At 30.0% G+C, this 17,906-nt stretch overlaps 1 protein-coding gene across 6 annotated transcripts in view; it reads right to left on the bottom strand.

The window, feature by feature from the left end:
- The window catches only part of LOC129971148 (homeodomain-interacting protein kinase 2-like), a 98,814-nt gene that overhangs the window by 58,069 nt on the left and 22,839 nt on the right, over positions 1-17,906 (bottom strand). The window contains exon 1 of one of the 6 annotated variants that reach the window (XM_056084648.1): positions 2,386-2,405. The exons of the other annotated variants lie outside the window; for them this stretch is intronic. The gene's annotated coding sequence lies outside the window, so the exon portion shown is untranslated. Of the gene's footprint in view, positions 1-2,385; positions 2,406-17,906 lie in introns of those variants that run through there. 6 annotated transcript variants of the gene reach the window in all.

The raw sequence follows: 17,906 nt of genomic DNA, 5'->3' as shown, positions 1-17,906 counted from the left end.
ACAAATTTATTGAAATAAGGGAAGATAAATATACAGAAATAAAACTAGCGTCACTGGAAAGCTTTGAATTTTAAGGTGACACAAAAATTATTTGGGTGCAATAATTTGCTTTACAATTATTTAGAAAAAACATTAAAATTTCGAATATTTTTAATTCGTGAGAATCTAAATACAATTCTGAAAACTTCTTTCTTAATTCGCAAGAAATTTTACGTACTATTCAAGATGTAACTACATGTCAAATTTGAAATCCCCAAGTCCAAAGAAAATGTGTACTTTACTAGATCGCTTAGAATAAACATCAAACATCATACAATTTACGAATGACATATAATAATATAGTCCACAGCAGATAATAAAATAGCACAATATTATCATATTAGAAAAAAAATTGTTTAATATAGAGATTACTACTTTTGCATTGATTTTTCCCTTATTCACAGTATAAATCAAAAATAATTATTTTGTAATTAATGTTACTTAAAGTAAATTTCTTTTACAGTACAATAGTTATGTTAATAATTATAGAAGCATACGTGGTGTACCGTTATTTACCAGACATATTATTTTTGACATTAAAAAAAATTATTGCATTATAGGATTATCAGGTCAGAAAGTTTTATGCACGTGCACATTCTACATATGCGACTGACTGCCTGTGTGTCAAGACAAGTATTTTCAAAGTTCTTGTCTCCATCAGCATTGGCAAAATATACTTAACAATTTTCGTCTGTCAGTGAAAACGATAATTTAATAGAGCGAAAAAAAATTTTTTTGTTGATTTATTAAGGTTTTTTTTTTTTTTTTTTTTTTTTTTGTTAAAGAATTTAACGTAAAATTATTTTGCCGATTTTTCCTTACTGAAATCAAGATTTTTTTTTTTTTTTTATTTAGAAGAAAATATAATTTTAAATTTCAAAATCTACCGAAACATGTATAGTCTGTTTCGTGTTAAGATTAGAAAACACTATAGATGGGTTGCCGATTTTTTTTTTCCTGCCGAAAATAGATTTTGATTAGATAAGAATTTAAAAACCATTGTTCAATCAATTTCTGACCTCGACAGAAAATCTTAACTTTTCTTCAGCCTCAACCCACCATACAATTCTCCTCTACTTATCCTAAAAAAAGGAAGTATTTTCAAAGTTCTTGCCTCCATCAGCATTGGCAAAATATACTTAACAATTTTCGTCTGTCAGTGAAAACGATAATTTAATAGAGCGAAAAAATTTTTTTTGTTGATTTATTAAGTTTTTTTTTTTTTTTTGTTAAAGAATTTAACGTAAAATTATTTTGCCGATTTTTCCTTACTGAAATCAAGATTATTTTTTTTATTTAGAAGAAAATATAATTTTAAATTTCAAAATCTATCGAAACATGTATAGTCTGTTTCGTGTTAAGATTAGAGATGGGTTGCCGATTTTTTTTTCTGCCGAAAATAGATTTTGATTAGATAAGAATTTAAAAACCATTGTTCAATCAATTTCTGACCTCGACAGAAAATCTTACATTTTCTTCAGCTTCAACCCACCATACAATTCTACTCTACTTATCCTAAAAAAAGGATTCTTACCAACACGTTACGCACGACAGAAATATATCTAGCTGGCAAAGCATTCGAAACGAAACGCAATGATAAACGCTGCCGAGTATTTTCCAGAAAAAACATAACTTGAGCGACATACTACCACCTGCGCCTTGGTTAAATGTCTACTAAACTTGAATTATATTGAAGTATAAAGGTGACTTTAGTTCAATTTATTCTTATTCTCAAAGAATGAAAAAATACGAAAAATTCCGAATATATTACCGATATAAAGTTAAAAGGAAAAAAAAAAAAAAATACATATAATTTATCCACGTCGCTTTTACTTTTTCCTATATTAATTCATAAAGTTGGCTAGGAAAAGGAATGCAATTCAAAATCTTTGTACAATTCTTTGAAGTATCAAATTCTTTGTAGTATTAATTGCAAAACTTTTTGAAGTGTCAAATTCTTTGTAGTATTAATTGTAAAACTTTTTGAAGTGTCAAATTCTTTGTAGTATTAATTGTAAAACTTTTTGAAGTGTCAAATTCTTTGTGGTATTCTTTGTATAGTTCTTTGAAGTATCAAATTCTTTGTAGTATAGTATTTGTAGAATAATTAAATTATTAAGTCATTTTGTCAATTTTTCAATAACAAATGTACACGCATCTAGGTGATTTATGAAATTTACTGTATTTTTCTTTCCACACGAGTGTTGACAAACTTTGTTTAAAATTCCAATTATTGTCTTGTTAGCGTTTTAAATAAAAAAAAATTCTTATAGATTCTGGTTATTACAAAAAAATAAAAAATCAACATCAGGTGGAATTCAGGCTCCATAAAGCAAATGTACTTACCATAATACTGCACAAATCCAAATTTTGACTATACACATATTTAAATCGCGACACCATTTTTAATTCAAGAAGGAACCACTGAATTCTAGAAACCTCCTCATGCTTTAAGATTACGCGTTTTTCGCTAAAACGTTTTTCGTATTTTCTCACAGGGAATAGAAGAATTCTTTACGAATTTCCCCTACCAGTCGAATAACAGCTGGGGGTAAGTTCTGCTGAAACCGGCTCTTGTGATTCGAAACTCCCATAAGTTGGCGGGAGGGGAGATGTGTCAACCCCTACCAAGAGCAGCTAAGAGCCAATAGAATGATCTAAAGCTATGAAAAAAAAACTCTAGAATGTCTAATCCAATAGACTCGAAGACTAACTGAAAGCGCAAGTAAGAAGAAAAGAAATTAAGTCTCTCAGAGATTCGCCAGAATTTATTCGATAAATTACTTCCCTTCCAAAAATGCTATTAATAAATATCCAATCCCGAAAGTGTGAACTCATCTAATATAATTTAGCATTAATTAAACGTTACTATTAAAGATATATGATTACTTTATTATTAACTTTATATTTATATTACTTTATAATTATAATATGGTTACTGAAAAGAAACCTTCCATGTACTTATCCTGGTCAAGGGAGTGGGAAAATCCCTCACTGACGATTTGCAAGTGGGCTTTTATTTATTTATTTTTAACTGAAATCGTTTCCATAGAATATTAGAAAAAAAAACACTGAGTTCTGAATGATAACACTCTGTATACTCAATATCTTTGGCAAGACATAAGAACCAGTCCTTCAGCCCAGAACACTGCTCCCATTTTACAAATTTTTATTCCGTGTATTTTTATTTCATGAACCCTAAATAAATCATCAATGGTTGCTTACCACCCCACCCCCTTTCCCAAACGTCTTTGAATTTTTAAAAGCTATTGGTTATTACCATTTTATGTAACATTTGACTTTTAAATTTTAACTTCTTGCTATTTTTGTTATAAGATAACATTCAAACATATTAGATATATTTTAATACAATTTCATATTTAAATCATTTTTATTAATATAAAAAGTATTTTTTTAGCTACATACTGTATAGCTGGCGCAGTATAGCCGGAATTGGCTATTGTGCCACTAAATACTATAAATCCAATTCAATCCACTCCATCCCATTTACAAAAAAGTCTACTTTAAAATATATTCTCCATAGGAAGAAAACTAATAAGAGTCTCCATGCCTGCTATACTGCTTTCACCCCACCCCCATATAAACACTCTGAATCCAAAGATATATCATCAAATGTTGTCTACCCCCCCCTCGACCCCCCGCTTTTTGTCCTCCATATTCGAGATAAATCGAAAAATAAAACCTTGACATAGCTAACAGCCTCAACAATTAGGCTGTACTAATTTCGCCATTCGTCCATAGCAAAACCAATCAAAATATTCTTTGCTCATTGTAAAAGTTGTCAACTCTAACATATTTTACTACCTTCAAGTGACAAATACGTGCACGCAACGAGACTTCTTTGATCTTCTACCATTTCTCTGGAACTGAAAAAAAAATGTTAAAAATTTCTCAAGACTTACAGTTGTTACTTCCTGAACTTTCATGGATAGTCTAGAAGAAGAGGATTAGGGCAACAGATGCAGGAAATGCAAAACAATGATTTATTTTTAATGGAAAGTTAAGCTCGGATTTACCCCATGAATGTGTCGGCGTTTCAGTCATTGTACAAATTATGGTGGTCAACAGAAGATGACAGATCTTCTATCGTACTTCCAGGATAATAAAAGATGATTAGATTTTCCAAAAACACATCTATATCTAAACAACTTATTTTTATTTGTAAATATTAAACGCAAAATTATTCATATAATAAAAATAAAGGTGTTATTTTATTTATTTATTTATTTTTGCTTGTTTGTGGTTGTTAGGAAAACAAAGAAATAATTGAAGTATTTGGGGACAAGTGACCCAGAAAATGAATTCAGATTAAAATATTTCACTCTTTAACAAAACAAATTTAAAATGAATGGAAGAGTAAATGTAAAGTGTCTACACGTATATGAAACAAGGAAATCAAAAGAGAAATATGAACTGGATTATGTTTTACTACATTATACACAGAAACTGGAGTGTTTTAAAAAGGAGAACAGAGTCTGCAACTTACTCTATATATTCATCCAATGTGACCATAACAAATTCAGAATTAAAAAAAAAAAACAATAGTAAAAAACTAAATTGCTAGAAATAGGCATAAATATCTAATAGGAAAAATGTTTCCACATGCTGCACAGAATTATAAGCAGGGGTGTTTGTGGGACCCCAAAAAATCCCCTGAAACTTTTACGGACTTACTACCGACATTTTGGAGTTTCGAGAAGGGGGGGGGGGGGAGAAATGAAAAATTACAATTATGAAGTATTGAATGACCTAATTATAAAAGTTCAATGAATTACTTTTTTTGCAAAATTAAGACCTTTGAACCCAGGTCACGTGATCGCACATCTGGTCGAACGAAGTCTCTCCCTTTTTTTTCTGCCGCGCCTACTTGCCGAAAAGAATCCAGAAGAGAATGTCCGAGAACCGGGGGAATGAGTCATAACTCGCAATAAGGAAAGAACAAAAAAGAAGTTTTTTCCCCCTTTTCACGCATTATCACTGCCTTTGGAGAAAGAAAGGAAAAGTTTTCACCACACACACTGACCTTGCGTTTTCTGCTTTCAAAGCAAACAAAATTACCCAGATCAAAATAAATAATTCATTATTATTCCTACTTCCTTTTGAACGACGATCCCCGGAATTTCCGGGTATCGAAGTTGAAAATCCCCGGAATTCCGGGGTTTCCCCGGAGCACAAACACCCCTGTATAAGTTATGTTGTTTGACAACGAATATATTGCTGAAAAATTTACGGTGGATATATTTTTATACAATTCATCGGTCTTATAATCGTATTTAGTACAATATTTTGGACGTGTTAACATTTTAAATAATAACAATAACAAAAAACCTACTCTACTGCGTATACGATTTTCATTTAATCGCAGATTTAAAGCTAAAAATTCAGTAATTCGATGTAAGTGTTAAACGCGTCATTACTTGCGAAGGGTAAAGCTAAATAATTTAAATTGATTAATAATTAAAAACTGATTAATAATATTAAATTAAGCATAGATCTGAAACAATTAATACCAATGTATTCTCAAACTCTTTTTAACAAATAAGCATGCGTTAAATTTCGTCAAAAAAAAAGTAACATTTTTGTAAATGTAAGGAATCCGAATTTCCATTTCAATATTCTAGAATATATCTTAGTCCCTAATTGAAAACGATGCTTGTTCTCCCCCCCCCCTTTTTTTTAAAAAAAATTTAGATCAAACCTAACCATTTATTTAATTTTGGTTAAATCAAAATATTTAGAACAATATAAGCAGCATATTATAATATTGGAAATAACAAAAACACGAAATAAGGCCTTAATATCAAATGCTTTTCATATAATCATTGTCATTTCAAGAAAATTAAAATTTCGCGACTTTGAAAATAAAAGTAATTTTTCATTCATTTATGAAAAAATAACTCTTTTCAAAATTATTAATTGTCCCATCAAGTACCATCATATATATTTATAAATTAAATATCATTAAATCACTTTGATTCTTTTTGCATATTTCTGAATGTTAATATCTTTTATCAATTATTTATTTAAATTAATTACAAATAGTTGCAATGGATTTTCATAAACCATAATTTTGGATTTTAAATATTATCTCTAATTTCATAAATTCGAGATATCTAAAAACGTAATAATGGACATTCAAATAAATAGAAATTGCAGGATTGATAAAATAATGGAAAGTGGAGAAATTATCGAGGCACGAATCTTGGAAGCAACAGAGAAAGCAAGCTATTGCAGCATTTACTCTATTTTTAAAGACCAAATATAAAGACAGGGGAGGAAATAAATGCTCAATCCTACATAGTGGGAAGAAATGTGGCGAATTTTCCCTCCATACACTATTAAATAATTAAATGTATTAATTTTAAATATTTTAATTTTAATTATTAAATATCTGTTGTTTATTAATTCTTCGAGAATATGCAACGGTAATTTTTGTGTGTGTATTATTAATTCAAATTATGTCTCTTTTAAGTTAAGGTATTAACCTATTTAAAAAGACAAGATTTAAAAGTGCAATGGCTTATTAAAATATACGACATATTGCATATGCTAGCAGTGATTAATCTGAAAATAAAACAAGTATATTTAAATTTAACAGAATTTTTAAAAAAAGTATGGGAAACAAATGGTCCATTTTTAAGAATATATTTCTGGTAGTTCATTAGATTGCATTCTTATTCGTTTACGTAAATTCCACACGAATTCTTTTTCTTGAATAAGAAATTAAATCACCAGAGGCAAAAGAACGTATGGCATTATTAAAAATATCATTCGTCTTAGTAGAGATCTAGTATTCTAGTAATTTCGCATTATTAGAAGTTGCCTAATAAAAAAAAGAAGAAAAAATTATATTCATTTTTTAAGACATTAACGTCCCCATGAATCCACTCGGGGCATCAAAACGAAATTTAGTCTCCGCGAAAACAACATTCTTTCGTGCAGAACAGCGTTATAGCAACAGCCTATTTACGAAATGTTCACGAAAAAGATGCATTAGCGGCGAAAATAAATAACTTTTTACAAGGGCTAGACACTGTAATAGGGCGTAGCGGCGGAAAGACGCAAGCAACAGACGCATGGGAAATGGCAGGAAACAGGTTTTAACCCAATACTCTGGGCATAGAATATCCCCGCCGACAAAGACTTCCCTTACCCACTCAGACGGGCACCCTGGTTTGCCCTGCGAAATATCCCGCAAAGCTAGAGGGGTTTTATTGAAATACCCCCTCTGAAACCTCGTCTGCAGAACTCGACAAGAGCTAGGGATGGGGAGGCGAGCAATATTTCCAACTCGAATTTTCCATCGGTTCGCACACCACCCGGCGCGCATTGAAGAGTTTGGCTGCTGAAGTAGGATTTTTTTTTCTTCCCCCTTTTGCCATACACTCTTTTTTTTTTCTTTTTGATTTTTTATTTTTAGCTGGCGATTAAGCAGCAGATTGCGGAGAGAACCGAAGAAAAAGGTATTTGTCGATTGAAATGCAGGGAGGGTCAGGAATGGAAGCCAACAATGTGTCTCGCATAAGGATTTTTCAGAGTAGGGTTGAATACAGGCTGAATGCATGGCTTCCTCTGCTGCGAAATAATCATGCTTTATATTTCATAGATAGTTGAGTTGGCACAGCAAGTATTTTACAACGCGAGATAAACTGATGAAAACATGATAAGAACTCTTCGCAAAAAAAATCTGAACTCTTCAAGAGAGACAGAAATGATATTTCTAGCGAAGCACAAGGTTGTACAGGTATATGAAGCCTAACTCGCTTAAAAGAAAAGAAAAGCTTTTATTCATTAAAACTTATTGCAAGGGTTTAAATATACATCGCGGGGTAAAACATACAAAATACACACGGGATAATACAAAATTTTTACATTTAGAATGAGGCTCGGGGAAGGAGGAACCAAACTAGAGAATTTTGTAAAATAGTTATCTGATTTAATTTTTAAAAAATACATTTTGAAGAAAGCAAAAGTAGCAACAGAAATAGTTGCTACAGAAGAACAGATTTAGGTATACATTATGAAGTTCCTCTTTTGATAAACTGGTTATTTCAATACATCTATTACATTCGCGTATACTTAGTATAGAGAAAGTATAGTAGTTGTCGAAAAATTCGAACTCGAGTTTTTGACCAATCTCCACATTTTAGACCTCCATGAAATCGAGAAACGCATTTTTGGAAAATGACCGTCGGTCTGTGATAAAAATAACCTAAGAAACGCTTTGAGCTAGTCGGTTGACATTTGATATTCGATCTTTACAATAAACTTGTAGATTTCTATTGAATTTTGGATAAAATCTGTTAAAAGGAAGGCTGTTCCGAATATAAATTAACACGATAATTACAAAATAAAGAGAGATAGATAGATTAAATTCGGTACACAGATTTAACATCTATAGTGTAAGCACCTTCCAGATTTTGAGCCGAATCCAACCACGTGTTAATTGTGTCGGTCTGTACTTTCAGAAACAAGTAAACGCTATAATTCAAAATGACTTAAATATATAAAATTTTGTATGTGATTTCGTGCCAAATTTTTCCTTCAGTCGATTAAGGAAAACGCGTTTAAAACATAACTTCGATTTTCGGTATAACAGTAACTTCGTGCCAGGGATTGTTTGCCAAAAACTCGCCAAGTATGACACGATGGATTCAGTAAAAATACTATAATCACGCCAAAATATTTCGTAAATGTTGTACGTCAATACCACGCAAGACGTTCTGTTTGATAGTCTTTATGAGAAAATTTTCGAGAGACAGCAAAAAAGTTTTGGAAAGATTACTCTTGCTGCTTTATATGATATTCAACATAATTTCTTTTAGATTCATTTGTTTAAAAACTTTGTAATAATGTACATGTTACTATTTATTTATTTATAAAGGCTCGTCACTGTGAAGAATTTACATTTGTATACAATTATTTTAAAGGAATACATTTTGTATAACAATACAAACATTTTGTAATAATAAAGTAAACATAAGGGAAAGATAGGAATTTGACAATGACAAAATGTTATTAACCTAATATTTTACGATTCGTAGTTTTTCTTTTACAACAAGCTAATAATATATATATATTTTTTAAATCAACCGACTCGCAGCCTGCTTTCAGCCCTAGGCAGTTACCTAATCTTAAATTCGTCCCTGAAAGAAGTTCAAAATGGGAGTAAAATTAGAAGAGTATTAGAATTAAAGTAACTATCTGTCAGAAAAAAAAGTCATAAAATTCGATTTTTTTTTTCTTTTTGAAAATTGAAAAATTAAAATTATAACAGATTTGAAAAGGAAATATTCAATTTTAACTTCCTTTACCGAATCATTATTTTATTGCGAACTTTATCAATCAGTTACAGATTTTGGGTCTAAACCAAGCGGGTATTACGCTTTTCAAGAAATACGCCAAATAAGCGGAAGACGCACTTTATCTCACTTAATGAAGCGGGACCCCGTATGTTTTTCCTCAGAGAATTATACTATGAAACACATTAAACAAGTTGTTTTGCTTTCTATTCAAATAATTTTTCGCAGAAGATCAGGTTTATCATAATGATTTACAAAATTCAACTTGGAACGGATGTTTGCCGAAATGCACACAACAGTACGATCCCATTGTATAAAAAACCAGTTTCGTGTGAATGGATTTCATCCTTCTTATTTAACTTTCATTTCTAACAAATTTAAAAATAAAATTTTCTGCGTAACTAATTCACCAATCTGTGATTATTAAAGAAAAAAGTAACGTCTTCAGTAATTTTTTCAGCGTTAGTTTTATTATTATTATTATTATTAGAATAAATCAATTCTAATAAATGCCTTTGTTTATTTTCTGATTATTTGATTTGTTTTCACGAATATCAAGCAGAATCAAATATCATTCATAATGCTAATGCTTGCTTCTTGCAATTTTTTGGAGCAAAATTAAAAAGTAATATTAGTTTTATTGATCACGGGCAAACAAATAAATATTCACTCGTACTGTGCAGAACTAATCGCTTTATTTAAAAATTTTTATTTTAAAAGACTGAAGCATATATACATGTACTATCCGTTTTTAAATTGCAACAGAGCTGAGTTCTTGAAAAAAGAAGCGAGAAATGAAAGATGCAGAGATATGCATACAAACAACATTTAACGTATTTTTTTCTTTTTCAATCCATCGATCTGTTACGAAACGAAAATTAATATTAATATACAAAAACATGTAACGCATTTTTTTTTTTCAATCCATCGATCGGTTACGAAACGAAAATTAATATTAATATGGAAAAAAAAATAACTAAAAAAAAAAGTGCCAAACAAAATACTCGTTAAAATGTTACGTATTCGTAGCATATCATCCTTCTGAAGGTTAAAATCGTGACGAACGCGTCTTTTAAAACAGATTCTATGAGTAATTACCGAATGACGTCTTCCACTGAATCATTGAGAATCCAACTTATTAATTTATTTATTTTTTTCCTAATATATATTTATTTACGTGAATGAAAAGTAAAGTAATATACAATCTGAAGGTCAAAAACTTAGAAAATGTAGTTTTGCAGTTAAACGTTTCTTTTTATTCTTTCTCAACCAATACATTTTATTCAAAAACAAACAAACAAAAGTTAGTTAAGTGCTCGATACAATACAGTAAGGTGAAATGTAAAGTGGAGTCGTGGTGATATACGAGGTAGGTTTACGTTTAATCATTTTTCTTCCTTTATTATTTTTCTATAATAAAAAGTCTAAGATGCATCCACCACTTAATATCATTGATTTTCTATAATTATGCGTCTTAAGATAAAGTCTCACAAAAACTGTGATGTATTAGTTTCAGGTTAACGTAGCATTATTGCATTTTGTAATGTTCAACGCTTTAATGCACTTCTATTGTACGTTTTAATCTGTCAACACACGCACGGAGTTTTTCTGATCCGTCCATTTTCTTTCGATTAGAAATTCTCTGAATTTAAATACTGTTACTTCCTAGATCTTCTTGAAGGAGTTAGAAGATTAGAACAGTAGAAATCAGTAAAACAATGTACCTCCTTTTTTTTTTTACTTAATGGTTGAGGTCAAATTGAACCTTGTGTGTGCTAATGTTTCAGATTCTTTTAATGCTGTGGCTATGACAACTGTGTTCTGATATTGAAAATGACTATAGATCAGATTCATCAGATACTGATGAAATTTTGGAAAATGATCATGATGCAGAATCGGGACAAAACACAAGATTCTGAATACTCTAGACAGTATTTTTCTGAAACATCTCAAACAATTATTTATCTAGTTTCAAAAGGAGTCACTCCGAAATCGAAATTTGAAAACAATTTATGTTGTCAACAAAAAGAATTTTTCTAAAGTTCATTTGAAAAGCTCTTTCCCTTCAGATTTAACTTCAAAGATTTTCGAGGTTGGCTTCTTAATTCCTTAACATTCATCCCCCCCCCCCAAGTTTCGAATAACGTCGCTCAAAACTGAAAACGACAACTAAGAGATTAGATATACGTAATGTATGATTTACTTGCAACTGTAACAAAAAATAATATGGCGTACAGTAAATTTCTAATTAAACGATTTTCTACTTTCAAATAAACACTTCTTTCAAAATGTAATAACAATTTCCTTTTAATCGAAAGACCAAAATAAAGTTGCCTCACCTAAACCAGAAAAATATCAGAAAATTGCGGAATAAACGAAAGCGCCGAATCAATAGAAGCACATTAAAATAAATAAATATATATGCATTTAATAGCAAACACCTTACAGCATAAAATATTACAAAATCTACCAAATTATACAGAAAATCATTTTATATATAATAAACATTATAATTCCACATCAAAAGTCTATTGTTTATGTCGCAAGATCACTGAAATCAGCATGTAATGATTTTTTCTCCTACTTGAAAGCTCTCAGTTCGCCGTATTCAAAATTGAATTATACGGAGAATCGGACTGGTGCAATGCCAGATTACCGACAGTCTATTGTAGCAAATATCCTGTTTGATATGACATTATTTAATGATATGGATAAGCCCGTAACTCCGATAATATCAGTGATGTATTTACGTTAAAGCTGTCTACACAGAAACCATCTCCTTTAAAATTAGTGTAACACTTCAAATAGTTTAGATTATTGTTATTTTCGTCTGTTGATTATAAGAATTCGTAGTAATCAGCTGTGTTGATCAGATAGATGTCTCCATTTAGGAAGTAACAGACCAATAAACTTTGTCGTTAAAAGAACGCCAGCTTATTTATATTGAAAATTAAAATGCTTCAATATTTTACTTTTCGAGTTTATGCAATATAATAATTTAAACCAAATGCTTTAAATCTATTTAATACTCAATAAATTGAACCCATTGCTTAAAAATTAATTTTCAAACAAACGTCTCTCTCTCTTCCCTTATCTTTTGACAATGGTTTGATTCAAAATATGAAAACTCATATACTTTTCGAATTTATGCAATATAATAATTTAAATTCAATGCTTGAATCTATTTGATACTCAATAAATTGAGCTCAGTTGCTTAAAAATTAATTTTCAAAGAAACGATTTTTTATTCTCTCTCTCTCTCTTTATAATAGTGCGGAAAAAAACACTTCGCGAAAATCTGTTATACAATAAATTTTATTATTTTTTAAATTATTGAAAAGATTCCAACAAATCAAATATGAGATATTATTTCTCTTCTTTTTTTTCACACTTTCAGAAATGAATATTTTTTCATATAAAAAAATGATAGAACTAATGTGGAAAAGAGTAAGTGGTAAGCTTTAATAAAATTCTGAATCCTGTTTCCTTGCCTGTAGATGCCATTTTATACTATGTAACGTTTACTTGCAGGCATTATTAATTTATCTAATAGGATTTATTGAACAGTTTGCGACACCATTGAAGTCGGCCAAACCCGTACATAATATTGAATTTGTAGAATTAAGTAAACCGTGACCTCAAGAATTCTGGGAACTGATGGTGCTTTCGGCAACCGCAACATAACGCGGTCAATGTGCCAAATCACTTCGCAATCGAATGCTTTTTTTGTTGCTGTTGTTGCGTTTTTGCAATTTATCATAGACAAACTGATTTTTATACGATATAATGAAATCTGTAAAATAATTAATTTTTTTCGAGGATTTTATGTAAGAAAATTCTATAATACAATTCATTTAAAAAGTTGTTGAAATGAATAAATACGTAATTGCAAAAATCACTCACTGAATTTTGCATATTTTATATTATAGTAGTTGGTTAGTAAATTTGTTATTTAACTATTATTTCCCTTTTTGCACTAGAAAATCTAATTCTAAAGATTCATTTCTTAAAATTTCAAAAAAATATGAAATTGAAAAATTTTTCCAAAAATAAGATAGATCGCAAGTTGCTTCATGGTAGAGTTCGGAAGCGAGCCCGAAGGGTTGGGATTAGAGAAACGATTTTACATATGATCGGTCGTATATATGGGCTCGATGCACATTAAATCAGTCAAGAGTCAAATGTTTGTCCTGGCTAAGGTGTGAATATATGAAGAAAGAGTGAAGCCCGGTTGTCGTCCTCATTTTTTGTCCAGGATTCACATTAAAATATCACTTCCAAAGTAGGCATAATATCGTTTAAAAATAAAATATTAACCTTTAAATTCACGATTATTTGTTTTGGATTTTAAAAAAATCGTTTACTATAGGAGAATAGTCATAGGTTACGTAAAAAATAAATATAAAAAATCCAAGTAATAATGTGGTATATTTATTTTGAAAAAAGTTGTATGTAGACATTTGGCAACATACAGTATTTCCCAAAAATCTAGCTTGTATCTAATATAATTTTTAAATACAACATCAAACATTGACAGCTTACCTGACCACAGACGAGTAATTTTTTAACAATTAGATTAGATAAATCACTCTTTTATAGGGCACTTGATAATAGAAACTATTTCTTCAGGTAACACATTGAACTTCATCACCCACCACATTCAAATGTAAATCAAATGTAAAAAAACGATATAACTTACCCACCAAAAGTAATGTCAACTTTTTTCTTTCATACATAACTTATTCTATATGGTTATAAAAGGGTTTTTGAATAAAGTTAAGTGGAAGTGAAAGTAGAACATTTAGCAACAACATGCATTTAATGGTTAATCAAGTACAAACTTCAAATAAAAGCAATATATTAGAGATTTGATTCCATTTCTTAGGAACAGCAACGTGGGTAATATCTAAAATAAAATCCCACATTCTGCATTTATATACTACACGAAAATATAGATCATTTAGTCACGAAATATTCAACATGCATTTCTCGTGCAACAGTTCTAAGTCCAGAATAATTTTGCAGTTCTTCGATCACGATATCCAGATTCTGTCTGCCGCTACGATTACCACCAAAAGATTTATAGAATTTTTCGTATGCGCATATGATATTAAAATTTCTTTAAATTACCCCCCCCCCCTCCCAAAAAAAATTATTCCTTTAACTGATTTTTTGGATATTCTGATAAAGAGTGCGAAGTATTCAGGAGGAAAAAATAAAAGCAGATAGACACATTTTTTTAAACTTTTTATTTTCGATACAGCAATATCTGCAATATAACTAATGATAAATGATTAGTTGATCAATTTAGACTGCAGGTATGTTTGATCTCAGAATTTCTCGCTAATAAATTTTTAACAATTTCAAAATATAGTGTCTAATTTAATGTATAAGACTCTTCCAGTGCGAGGATTTCTTATTCCTATGTTTCTGACTTTTCCCTGAATTCCTTTATTTTTAGGGGTCCATTTAACCGACTACAGCATTTCCAATAAACACAGCACACTTTTAGTCGCCACGTGTAACAGAAATCGATGATTTATGTTGGTTCACATGATCGGGGAAGTGATTAAGGTAATAAAATTGATGCGCCTGCGTAAGACCGTCTGAAAGCGATAATGTTGCTGTCTCCCTATTCAGCAAAGAATTGAAGGAAAATATTTACATAAAAAACATAGAAGATAAAAACTCTCGTTAATTTAAAGGTGAAATTTAAAGATATTCTTCCATTACAAAATCTAAAAAATGCAATTCCAGTAGTAAATATAAATGCTAGAAATATATTGAAAAATCATTTTGATATTCTAATAGTAATATCAACATTTCAACTTGAAATGTTGATATTACTCTGTTTTATGTGGAGAAGGGAAAAGGGTTTTTCACTCTGACTGATCTTGTATTCGAAAGATAAGCCGTCATTCTTGTTATGCGATCGTAGTTAAACTCCCCCCCCCCAAAAAAAAAAAAAATATTCACCAGAAGGCTGCTGTAGTCTAAAAGCAGTCTTTATTTCGAAATAATTGGTTCGGGATCAGATAACACTAAAAATTTGTTCAATGAGGAAAATGGAATTCTGGCCACGCTTCTGAATTTTTATCACAGATATATCAGAATATTGAAAGCCGCCTTCAATAACTTTCCCGCATTCTTAAATAGAACATTAATCTAACTAATCAAAGGCAATAAAAGTAATTTCAAAATGAGACGAGTAATTTTTCAGAAGTAGTCTGAAAAGATGGTTTGTAAAACAGTGTGATGTCATTGAAGAGGAATAAATTAAATTAGCAATCGAAATTGTTTTATCTGCAATATTTGTCAATGACGTATTGATTACAAGTAGTATACGTAACAACGTTTACTATTATGGGAGACAGTTCCTATGTACCCATATGTAGTCTACTGATTCGTTTGTTCATTAAAAAAAAAGAAAAAAGAAAAACCCTCTTTATTTTAACTTTTATCCAATAACTTTTGTTCACAGATTTCTTTTCGATGAGAAAAGCTTATTGGGAACAATACTTATCATAACGTAAATATATTTCTTAATAAATGATATTCTACTTAAATTCTTTGAATTTTTATATTAGACAAATAAACATTTTACCTCCTAGAAAAAATTTCAGATAATCTCTTCCAATTGTCCTTATTGGTTATCTTAATTATAATTATCTTATCCGCAAACTTATCTTAATTATAATATTTACAAAAAAAAAATATTTTCACATTTTTTTATCACTTCACAATATTGTAGCTAAGTTTCATTTTGTTAGAAGAAAAGGGTTATTAAAAATCAATCATCCGATATGAAGAATCCATATTTTTTAAAATAAATTCCACGAAATGATAAATAATACACGAAGGCAAAGGGGAGACCGTCCAAGTTTCAGATTGATAATAATAATAATAATACAATTTATGGAGGGTTTTTTTTTTTTTTTTTTGCCTAAAAAGAGAAGATGGCTTTTGTTGGTGTGCTCTTGCTTGTGGATAGCAAATAGTAATCACTTTTCAGCATTGCTTAATGCATTAAACTACAATTACACAGATTTGTGGCCAATGATGGAATACAACCTGATATTTTAGAAATCTCTCAAAGAAATCAGTTCTCGACTATCGTGAGCATATGATTTCTTTGGGCCGCATCGAAAACTCTCTGGCTCTTTCAACAATCTCATCAGATACGCCTGGTTGCCTTCCACATTTTCTTTTTACAAAGACATCCAGTGTTCTCGAACTGATGATTCTGCCTGCGAATATTTTGAGCCATCGGTGGATTAGTAAAAGAAGAAGAAAAAAAAAGCCACTTTCCATAAAATTCATGGTGATTGTTGATTGACATCACGCAAACAAGAGTACACAAAAAGCTTTATACTCATCAGACGCCATCTTCGCTTCTTTAGCAAAGGAGCTTCATTAACTATACATGAGCATCATTTATTGTTCACAACCTATGAACAGCTTTACTTTGCATTCATGGATTACTTATTACGTGCAGTGATGGATATAGTTATTATGAAGGCTTTTTTATAATAAACTGGACATTTTAGTTTCACTTTTCAAAACATTTTTAAAAGTTCATAATTTATTTTAGATATTTTTTTTCACTTTATTAATTTTATGAAAATGTTTTTATAGTGACTTATGACTTTCAAATTTACACACACTATTATTTAAGAGGCTAGAAAGTATTTATAAATACCGAAATAAAAAAATGAATATATTAAACATAAAAGAATCTAAATATTATTTTTTTTTTCCAGTTATTTTAATGGAACTGTTTCTAACTTTTATTGACCCTGTTACTAATAAAATTTCGAAGACAGATTCTCATCTTTATTTAATACTAGCCGCAATGGTAATCAGTACAATCGGCAGGCACTTTAGCTATTTTTAATGTCATTTATATATAATTTGATGTTTATGAGTTTCTCAACAAAACATTTTTAGGTCTTTCAAATTCTGCTAGATATTAGAATCATTTTATTATATTAGACTTAACATCCATTTTGTTTATTGTACGAACAAACTTTCTTAATAGAGTCAAGCCGCATGACATCAAAGTGATATTAAAAACATGACCATCTGGGTTATTGATCATCGAACTGCATGCTGACGTTTGTGGTACTATAGTTTCAATTTCTTATTCGCCGTAAAACTATTCCGGTAATAAATAGAATTATTTCTTCTTTAGCTTTGAACAATGGAAGAAAATCATGAGCTTAAATATTAGATAAAACAATGAAAACGGTTTAAATTAATAAGCGTATTATTACTGAAAATTATACAAATAAAATCAAAAGTCAGAATAAAATAGTACGGCAACTAAATGGTTATCACTGAAAATATATATTGTTTTAATTTTAAAACGGTATAGAAATCATTTTTTTCGCGATAATATATCGGAACTTATTGCGGAAAAACGTCCTAATCTAAGCTTAAATGACATTTTTTTAAAATCTGAATGGCACATTTTCATTTTTTAAAGAATGTACACCAAATATGGTAGTTTTAGGTCAAATGTTTTGCTTTTCAGAGTGCCAACAA

This window comes from Argiope bruennichi, chromosome 6, assembly GCF_947563725.1.
Source record: "Argiope bruennichi chromosome 6, qqArgBrue1.1, whole genome shotgun sequence".
NCBI classification, from domain to species: Eukaryota; Metazoa; Arthropoda; class Arachnida; order Araneae; family Araneidae; genus Argiope; species Argiope bruennichi.
The sequence above is the reverse complement of the archived record's forward strand: the minus strand, read 5'-3'. Positions and strand labels throughout refer to the sequence as shown.